This window comes from Microtus ochrogaster, chromosome 19 (genome assembly GCF_000317375.1).
Source record: "Microtus ochrogaster isolate Prairie Vole_2 chromosome 19, MicOch1.0, whole genome shotgun sequence".
In the NCBI taxonomy this organism is placed as follows: Eukaryota; Metazoa; Chordata; class Mammalia; order Rodentia; family Cricetidae; genus Microtus; species Microtus ochrogaster.
Genome location: NC_022021.1, coordinates 59,149,955 through 59,159,274, shown reverse-complemented (window position 1 = coordinate 59,159,274; position 9,320 = coordinate 59,149,955).

Genomic DNA, 9,320 nt, shown 5'->3' with positions numbered 1-9,320 from the left:
CTCCACTTAATAGCTTATTCGGGATTTTCAGGACTCTTAACAGGTTCTTAAAGTGCAATATACACATCTAAGTTATGCTGAAGCTTTTAATCATTTTAATTGCTTTTTTATCATTTTGATTCTTTCCTTTCCTTTTGGAAACCAAACAAATTGTAATGACTGTACTTATTGGCTTCTTGTTGCTGCTGTTGGGTCCTAGGAACCAAACCCAAAGCTTCATGCATGTTCACCACATGTCCTGCCACTGAGCTAGACCCTACCCCAGTTCACCACTAACCCCTGAGTGAGAATTTACAAACATATCATTTTCCTTAAAGAACCTAAAACTTGCCAAGAAGAGATGGTGGTGCACGGTTTTAGTCCCAGCACTTAGGAGGCAGAGGCAGGTGGATCTCTGTGAGTCTGAGTCCAGCCTGGTCTACAGAGCAAGTTCCAAGACAGCCAGGATACACACAGAGAAACCCTGTCTTGAAAAAAAAAAAAACAAAATCTAAAATTTAAAATTGAATCAAATGTTATTGTCAGACACTATATTAAACACTTTTGTTTTGTTTTGAGGCAGAGTTTCTCTGTATAGCTCTAGCTGTCCTAGAACTTACTCTGTAGACCAAACTGGACTTGAACTCACCTGCCTCTGCCTCCCAAGTGCTAGTGTTAAAGGTGTGCACCACTGCCTATTAAGCACTCATAAGTGATTTATGGTATCAAACTATAATCTGACCTTATCTACATCAGTAGTGGAATATTTTAAAGTTGTGTGTGTGTGTGTGTGTGTGTGAGAGAGAGAGAGAGAGAGAGAGAGAGAGAGAGAGAGAGAGAGAACACCATGCCTCCAATTTACTTGATTACTAAAATAATGGTACAAACTTTCTTTTTAGGGTAATATATAAGAAGATAAGCTTTTGGTTATTAATTGCAGAGTTTAAAAAGACCCTTTTTTCTTAGTCTGCTTTAGGAATGAAGGAAAGAGGGAGGTAATAAAAGAAAAAATAGGAAGGGAAAGAGAAAAACATCTAAGTAAAGATGTTGCTTTATCACCACTGACCCCTGGACTCAGACTGAGCTGAGCAAGGTGTAAGGGAACTGAGATGTTTCATCATCAGCCATGGAAAGTTCAAGCAACCTAAGTGTTTGCAATTACGTCACTGCTCAAGAAGCTAAAATTATCTGAGTCACGCCAGTAATCCCAGTCCTTAGGAGTCAGAGGCAGGAGGATGGCAAGTACACAAAGAGTTTAAGGCCAGTCTAGATTACTTGAGAGATCCTGCCTCAAGGGAAAAAGGATGTTTACACCACTAGAGAAGCCTGACGTTTACAACAGACCTCAGTTTCAGACAGTGTAATTTGAGCATGTTATCCAGTGCATTATCGAGACTGGTGCTCTTAGCTTCACTATTGAGATTCTTAAGGCTGTATCTACATTGTAGAACTGAAAACTCGCCCCTTAGCTGCTCCTCAAGATATCTGATCATCACACTCAAAGGAAACACTGCCAATTTGACTGCTCCAGGAAGCACAGCACACATACCTGTGTAAACACAGAAGCCCTGGGCTAACATTTTCCATGCAGTACAAGTTAGCAAGTGGGTTATAATTGCAACACAATTGTGTTTACTTTTTGGTAACATTACACACAAAGATCTGACTTACCAGTGGAGCACAGGGGAGGACAGCCCTTAAATTCCTCTTCACAGGAGTAGGAAATGGTAGCACACAAGAGAAGTCTGCAGTCACACACCTGCCCATTCCTTCAATTCATACATATAAACAATGACCATAGACACCACCTCTGCTCTCTCTTCCTTTCAGATGCCACACTTTCCAGTTAAAACACACGTGCGCGCACACACACACACACACCTATTCAAATAGCACACACAAGAATTTCCTAGGCTGGAGATCTAGCTCTATGGTAGAGCACTTGGCAAGGCTCTGGAATTGATTCCCAGCACTGGAAATATCAATTTTCCTTTGGGAGCATTGAGACAAGAAGGGAAGAGAAGATGCTTACTGTCAGGCCTCCAACAGGACAGACTAGGAGTGTGACGGGATAAGATGCAGAGGCTTGGGGACAGCCATTTTCAAGCTTTCCCTTCAAGTTAAATAATTTCATTCCAATTTCTCAATTTGTTTACTGTCTTCTTTTAAATCCTCAGCTTTTAATATTTATCTTATATTACATAACTCAAAACTATCACCATTGTAAAGGCACAAATGGCAGGATTTTGGAAGAAATGCCTTTTATTTTCTGGCATTTTCTTCCTTTTTGAAAAAAATAGCTAGAGAAAACATTAATGATTCGGTATTTATTTGTTAAAATACTCAACCACATAATGTTGGTTAAATAAGTTGTTCCTGGGTTGGGGAGATGGCTCAACACAAAAAACATTAGTTGTACAAGCAGAAAGATTGGAATTCTGATGCCCAGAGCCCAGGCAAATGCCAAGTAGGCATGACAGCAGCCTGTAATTCCATCACTCAAACAGCAGAGACGGGATTCGCAGAGCAAGTGGGCTAGCTAGACTGAGCTAAACTGTTCCTATCATCTGGTCAGCTCTGGGCTCAGTAAGGTAGACGAGATGGACAAAAATCAAGAAAGGCTTCCCAACATCAGCCTCAAGTCACCACTGCATGCTCGCACATGTGTTCCACACATTGAGCACAACATACACGCTTTCTCCTCTTTACTCACACAGTCAGGAATTTGGCTGGTTCTTGAGTGCCAAAAACTTCTTTGACTTCTATGAGTTTGTTTTTAACATGGAAGTGTGTGTGTGTGTGTGTGTGTGTGTGTGTGTGTGTGTGTGTGAGCCCGTGTGTGTGCTGGTGTGTATGTGTTGGTAAGTACATATGGGCGAATGCATGCGCCCATGAGTCTGCATGTGGAAGTGAAAGGTTGAAATTAGGAGTCTTAATCATTCCCCACTATACTTTTGAGAGACAGGGTCACCTCCCCCCCCCACACACACACCCCTAACCTGGAGCTCATCATTTTGGCTAGACTAACTAGGCAGCATACTCTATAATCCATCTGTCTCCACACTCTGAGCTCCACCTACAGGTTACACATGCATGCCACTCTTCCTGGTTTTATATGAACTGAGGACCTGAACTTGGGTCCTCATGCTTGCCCAGCAAGTGAGCATTTTACCATTAAGCCACACCCCCAGACTCCACATTATATGTAGTCTTTAACTGAGATTCCATAGGTGTTTTTGTACATGTATACATTGTGCAATGTTCAGCTCAGGATAAATATATCTATTCAAACATTTACCAGAAGAAAGGGATTTGAATGCTTTCACATTTTTCAGTACTATTTTTTGACACTTTAGCAGAAAATACATGAAAGAATTAACGTGGTGATAAACCCTCAGCACTAACAGAGGAAAGGTGCAGAAACAACACCCAGTGCCAAAAAACATTTGCTCACTGAGGAGTGGAAACTCCACGGTGCTTCAGAACTGTTAAACACTCTACAGGGACCTGCTTTATCTGTCTTCAGCTCTACATGAGTGTGTACGTGGACTCATTATCACACAGATGTGCATAAAGCCTGTGAGACTGAGTGTCACAGTGTCTGTATGACCCAGTTCAGCAAGAGTCACAGATTAAATTCCATTCCCACAGTCCCACAGTTCAAAGGCAGCTACCTAGGATTAAAATCCAACTAATCTTCAGAGGACCCAATAACTATCCTGAGAATTCTTATTGAGTGTTAATTTCTCTTATACTTTCTTTAAAAATACTGGGATCTCTGACACACACCGTCTGTGATAGCACAGATCAGACGAAAAGGTGAGTGACCAGCTGAACACCCCAATCTCTAGGCCCTTGGTACCAGGACAAAATCCCAGGCCCCTTCCCTCCTGACTCAGACAAAAAGCCTACAGGCAGAAAGCTGCTTCCACACACCCCTTATCAATTAGACCCTGTAAACTACAAGTCCACTCTGCCCCCAAACCCACCCATCCCCAGTGACCACAGAGAATCTCTGACACACAGACAGCAATTACACAGAGTGGACCAAGAGCAGCTCACTAAGACACAGACAGAAACTGCAACAATCTGTCCGAGAGAGGATCCCGGAGACACAGACACTGACTGTAAGGATTGGACAAAGAGGCAAAGACACTGGCAGCACCAATTGGAAGAAGAGATGGGTAGATGCCAATGCAAGAATTCATTCAACAACCTAAAAAGCAACAAAGTAGCACCAGAACCTAGTGGTCATACAACAGGAAGACCTGATCATCCTAACCCAGAAGAAGCAGAAGAAAACAACATAAAATATCACTTTCTAAAGATGATAGAAACCCTTAAAGAAGAAAAGAGAAATTCCCTAAAAGAAATGGAGAAAAAGAAAAAAAATGGAAGAAATCAATAAATCTCTTAAAGAAAACCAAGGAAAAACCAATAACAAGTGAAGCAAACAGTTCAAGACTTGAAAACTGAAATAGAGGCAACAAAGAAAACACAAACCAAGTGAATTCTGGAAATGAAAAATATGGGTAAATAAAAAGAAACTACAGGTGCAAGCATAATCAATAGAATACAAGAGATGGAAGAAAGAATATAAGGCATTGAAGATATGATAGAATAAATAGATTCATTAGCCAAAGTAAATATTAAATACAACAAATCCTTAACACAAAATATCCAGGAAATAGGATACACCGTTAGAAGACCAAACCTAAGAATAATAGGGATAAAGGAGAAGAACTTCAGCTCAAAGGCACAGAAAATATAGTCAACAAAATCATAGAAGAAAACTTTTCCTATCTAAAAAAGGACTTGCCTATGAAGGTACAAGAAGCATACAAAACACCAAATAAACTGAACCAAAAAAAGTCCCCTCACCATTTACTAATCAAAATACTAAACATACAAAATAAAGAATATGAAGAGCTGCAAAGGAAAAATGTCAAGTAACACATAAACGCAGACCTATCAGAATTACATACAACTTCTCAATGGAAACAATGAAAGCCAGAAGGTCCTGGATAGAGATGCTGCAGACACTAAGAGAGCAAGACTACTATATCCAGCAAAGCTTTCAGTCACCATCTATGTAGAAAACAAGATATTCCATGACAAAACCAGATTTAAACAATACCTATTCATAAGCCCAGCCTTACAGAATTTACTAGAAGGAAAACTCCAACCTAAGGAAGCTAACTGCATCCACAAAAACACAGGCAACAAATAACCTCATACCAACAAACCCCAAAGAAGGGAAACACATAAACATTGCCACTGAAAAATGACAGGAATTAACAATCACTGGTCATTAATATCTCAGTATTAATGGACTCAATTCACCTATTAAAAAGACACAGGCTAAAAAAATGGATATGAAAATAGGATCCATCCTTCTGTTGCATACAAGAAACATACCACAACCTCAAAGACAAACATTACCTCAGAGTAAAGGGTTGGGAAAAGGTTTTCCAATCAAATGGACCTAAAAAACAGGTGAGTGTAGCTATACTAATATCAAACAAAATAGACTTCAAATTAAAATCAATCAGAAGAGATGGAGAAGGACACTTTATGCTCATCACAGAAAAAAAATCCATCAAGTTGAAGTCTCAGTCCTAAACATCTACGCCCCAAATACAAGAGCACCCACACGTGTTAAAAAAAAAACTACTAAAACTTAAATTGCCCATCAAATCTCACACACTAATAGTAGGAGACTTCAACATACCACTCTCACCAATGGACAGGTCAACCAGACAGAATCTTAACAGCGGAATAAGAGAACTAACAAATGCCATGACTCAAATGGACTTAAAGACATCTATAGAACATTTCACCCAAACACAAAAGAATATAACTTCTTCTCAATACCTCATGGAATCTTCTCTAAAATTGACCTCATACTTGATTACAAAGTAAACCTCAACAGATACAAAAAAAAGTTGAAATAGCCCCCTGTATCTTACCAGATCACCATAACTCAAAGCTAGAATTCAACAGCAACACTAATTTCAGAAAGCCTACAAACTCATGGAAATTGAACAGTGCTCAATCCAATCACCCCTGGGTCAAGGAAGAAATAAAGAAATTAAAGACTTCCTAGAATTCAATGAAAATGAATGCACATAGAACTAAGTGCCTACATAAAAAAAAAGGTGGAAAAATCTCATACTAGTGGCTTAACAGCACATATGAAAGCTCTAGAACAAAATGAAACAGACTAACCCAGGAGGAGTAGAATACAGGAAATATTCAAACTGAGGTCTGAAGTCAATAAAATAGAAACCAAGAAAACCATAGAAAGACTCAATGAAACAAAGAGCTGCTTCTTTGAGAAAACCAACAAGATAGACAAACCCTTATCCAAACTAACCAACAGGCAGAAGGTGAACATCCAAATTAATAAAATCAGAAATGAAAAGGTGGACGTAACAACAGAAACTGAGGAAATCCAGAGAATCATTAAGTCCTACTTCGAAAACCTGAGCTCCACAAAATTGGAAAATGTAAAAGAAATGGACAGTTTTCTTGATAGGTACCAAATACCAAAATTAAATCTAGACCAAATAAACAATTTAAATAGACCTATAACCTGTAAAGAAATAGAAGCCATCTCCTAAAAAAAAAAAAAAAAAAAGCCCAGGGCCAGGTAGTTTCGGTGCAGAATTCTACCAGAATTTCAAAAAAGAGCTAATACCTATACTCCTCAAATTGTTTCACACAATAGAAACAGAAGGGACATTACCAAACTCTTTTTATGAGGCTACAGCTACCCTGATACCAAAACCACACAAAGATTTGATCAAAAAGAGAATTATAGATCAATCTCCCTCATGAACATTGATGCAAAAAATACTCAATAAAGTACTGGCAAACTGAATCCAAGAACACATCAAAAAAAATCATCTACCATGATCAAGTTGGCTTCATCCCAGAGATACAGAGATGGTTCAACATACAAAAAAATCTATCAATATAACCTACCATATAAATGATTGAAAGAAAAAACAATACGATCATCTCACTAGATATTGAAAAAGCATCTGATAACAATATACAGCAAGCCAGCAGCCAACATCAAATTAAATGGAGAGAAACACAAAGCGATTCCACTAAAATCAGGAGCAAGACAAGGCTGTCCACTCTCTCCATATCTACTCAATATAGTACAATGTTCTATCTAGAGCAATTAGACAACAAAAGGAAATCAAGGGGATATAAATTGGAAGGGAAGAAGTCAAACTTTTGCGGTTTGCAGGTGATATGATAGTATACATAAGCGACCCCAAAATTCTACAAGTGAACTCTTACAACTGATAAACACCTTCAGTAATGTGGCAGGATATAAGATCAACTCAAAAAAATCAGTAGCCCTCCTGTATGAATGATAAAGCAGCTGAGAAAGAAATCAGAGAAATATCACCATTCACAATAGCCACAAATAACATAAAATATATTGGGGTGATACTAACCAAAGAAATGAAAGACCTGTATGACAAGATTTTTAGGTCTCTGAAGAAAGAAATTGAAGAAGATATCAGAAAATGGAAAGATCACCCATGCTCTTGGATAGATAGGATCTACATTTTAAAAAATGGCAATCCTACCCAATGCCATCTACAGATTCAGTGCAATCCCCATCAAAATTCCAACACAACTTAACTGTTCACAGACCTTGAAAGAACAATTGTTGACAGACATTTCTATCCTTCCCAGTCCTGAAGCCATTCAGTCCCAAAGAAATACACAGAGGTTTACATTCATTATAAACTGGTTGGCCTATTAACTCAGGCTTCATACTGACTCTTATATCTTAAAGTGACCCATAATTCTTGTCTGTGTAAGTCATGTGGCTTGGTTCCTTTAATCAGCGAGGCATTCTCATCTTACTTCCTCTGTGTCTGGGTGACAACTGTGGACTCAGCCTTTCCTCTTCCCAGAATTCTCCTGTTCTGTTTGCCTCATCTATATTTCCTGCCTGGTTACCTCACCTATACTTACTGCCTGGCTACTGGCCAGTCAGCATTTTACTAAACCAATACAAGTGACAAATATTTACAGGGTACAAGACCATTGTCCCACAGCAAACAATACTCAACTTCATATGGAAAAACATACAAACAAAAAAAAAACAAGGATAGCCAAAACAATGCTGCACAATAACAGAACTTCGGGAGGCATCACCATCCCTGACATCAAGCTCTATTACAGAGCTACAATAATGAAAACAGCATGGTATTGGCATAAAAACAAACAAGTGAAACAATGGAATCGAATCAAAGACCCGGATATTAATCCACACACCTACAAACACCTGATTTTGACAAAGAAACTAAAATTATACAATGGAAAAAAGAAAGGTAGCATAACTGGATATCAACATGTACAAGAACGCAAATAGATTCATATCTATCCCCATGCACAAAACTCAAGTCCAAATGGATCAAAGACCTCAATGTAAATCCAGCCACACTAAATCTCAAAGAAGAGAAAGTGGGAAGTAGCCTTCAATGCATGAGCACAGGAGACCACTTCCTAAATATAACACCAATAGCACAGACACTGATAGCAACAATTAATAAATGGGACCTCCTGAAACTGAGAATCTTCTGTAAAGCAAAGGACACAGTCAATAAGACAAAATGACAGCCTACAGAATGGGAAAAGATCTTCACCAATCCCACACCAGAGGACTGATCTTCAGAATATATAAAGTACTCAAGAAACTAGACACCAAAATACCAAATAATTAAATATAAAAATGGGGTACATATCTAAACAGAGAATTCTCAACAGAAGAATCTCAAATGACCAAAAGACACTTAAAGAAATGCTCAACATTCTTAGTCATCAGAGAAATGTAAATCAAAACAACTCTGAGACTCCATCTTACTCCTGTCAGAATGGCTAAGATCAAAAATACCAATGATAGCTTATGCTGGAGAGGATGCAGAGTAAGGGGAACACTCCTCCATTGCTGATGGGAATGCAAACTTGTACAGCCATTTTAGAAATCAATATGGCAGCTTCTCAGAAAATAGGAAATCAAACTACTTCAAGATCCAGTAATACCAATATTTAGCATAGACCCAAAGGATGCTCAATCATACTATAAGGACATTTGCTCAACTATGTTCATAGAAGCATTATTAGTAACAGCCAGAACCTGAAAACAATCTAGATGCCCCTCAACCAAAGAATGAACAAAGAAAATGTAGTACAGGGGCTGGAGAAATGGCTCAGCGGTTAAGAGCGTTGCCTGCTCTTCCAAAGGTCCTAAGTTCAATTCCCAGCAACCACATGGTGGCTCACAACCATCTGTAATGAGGTCTGGTGCC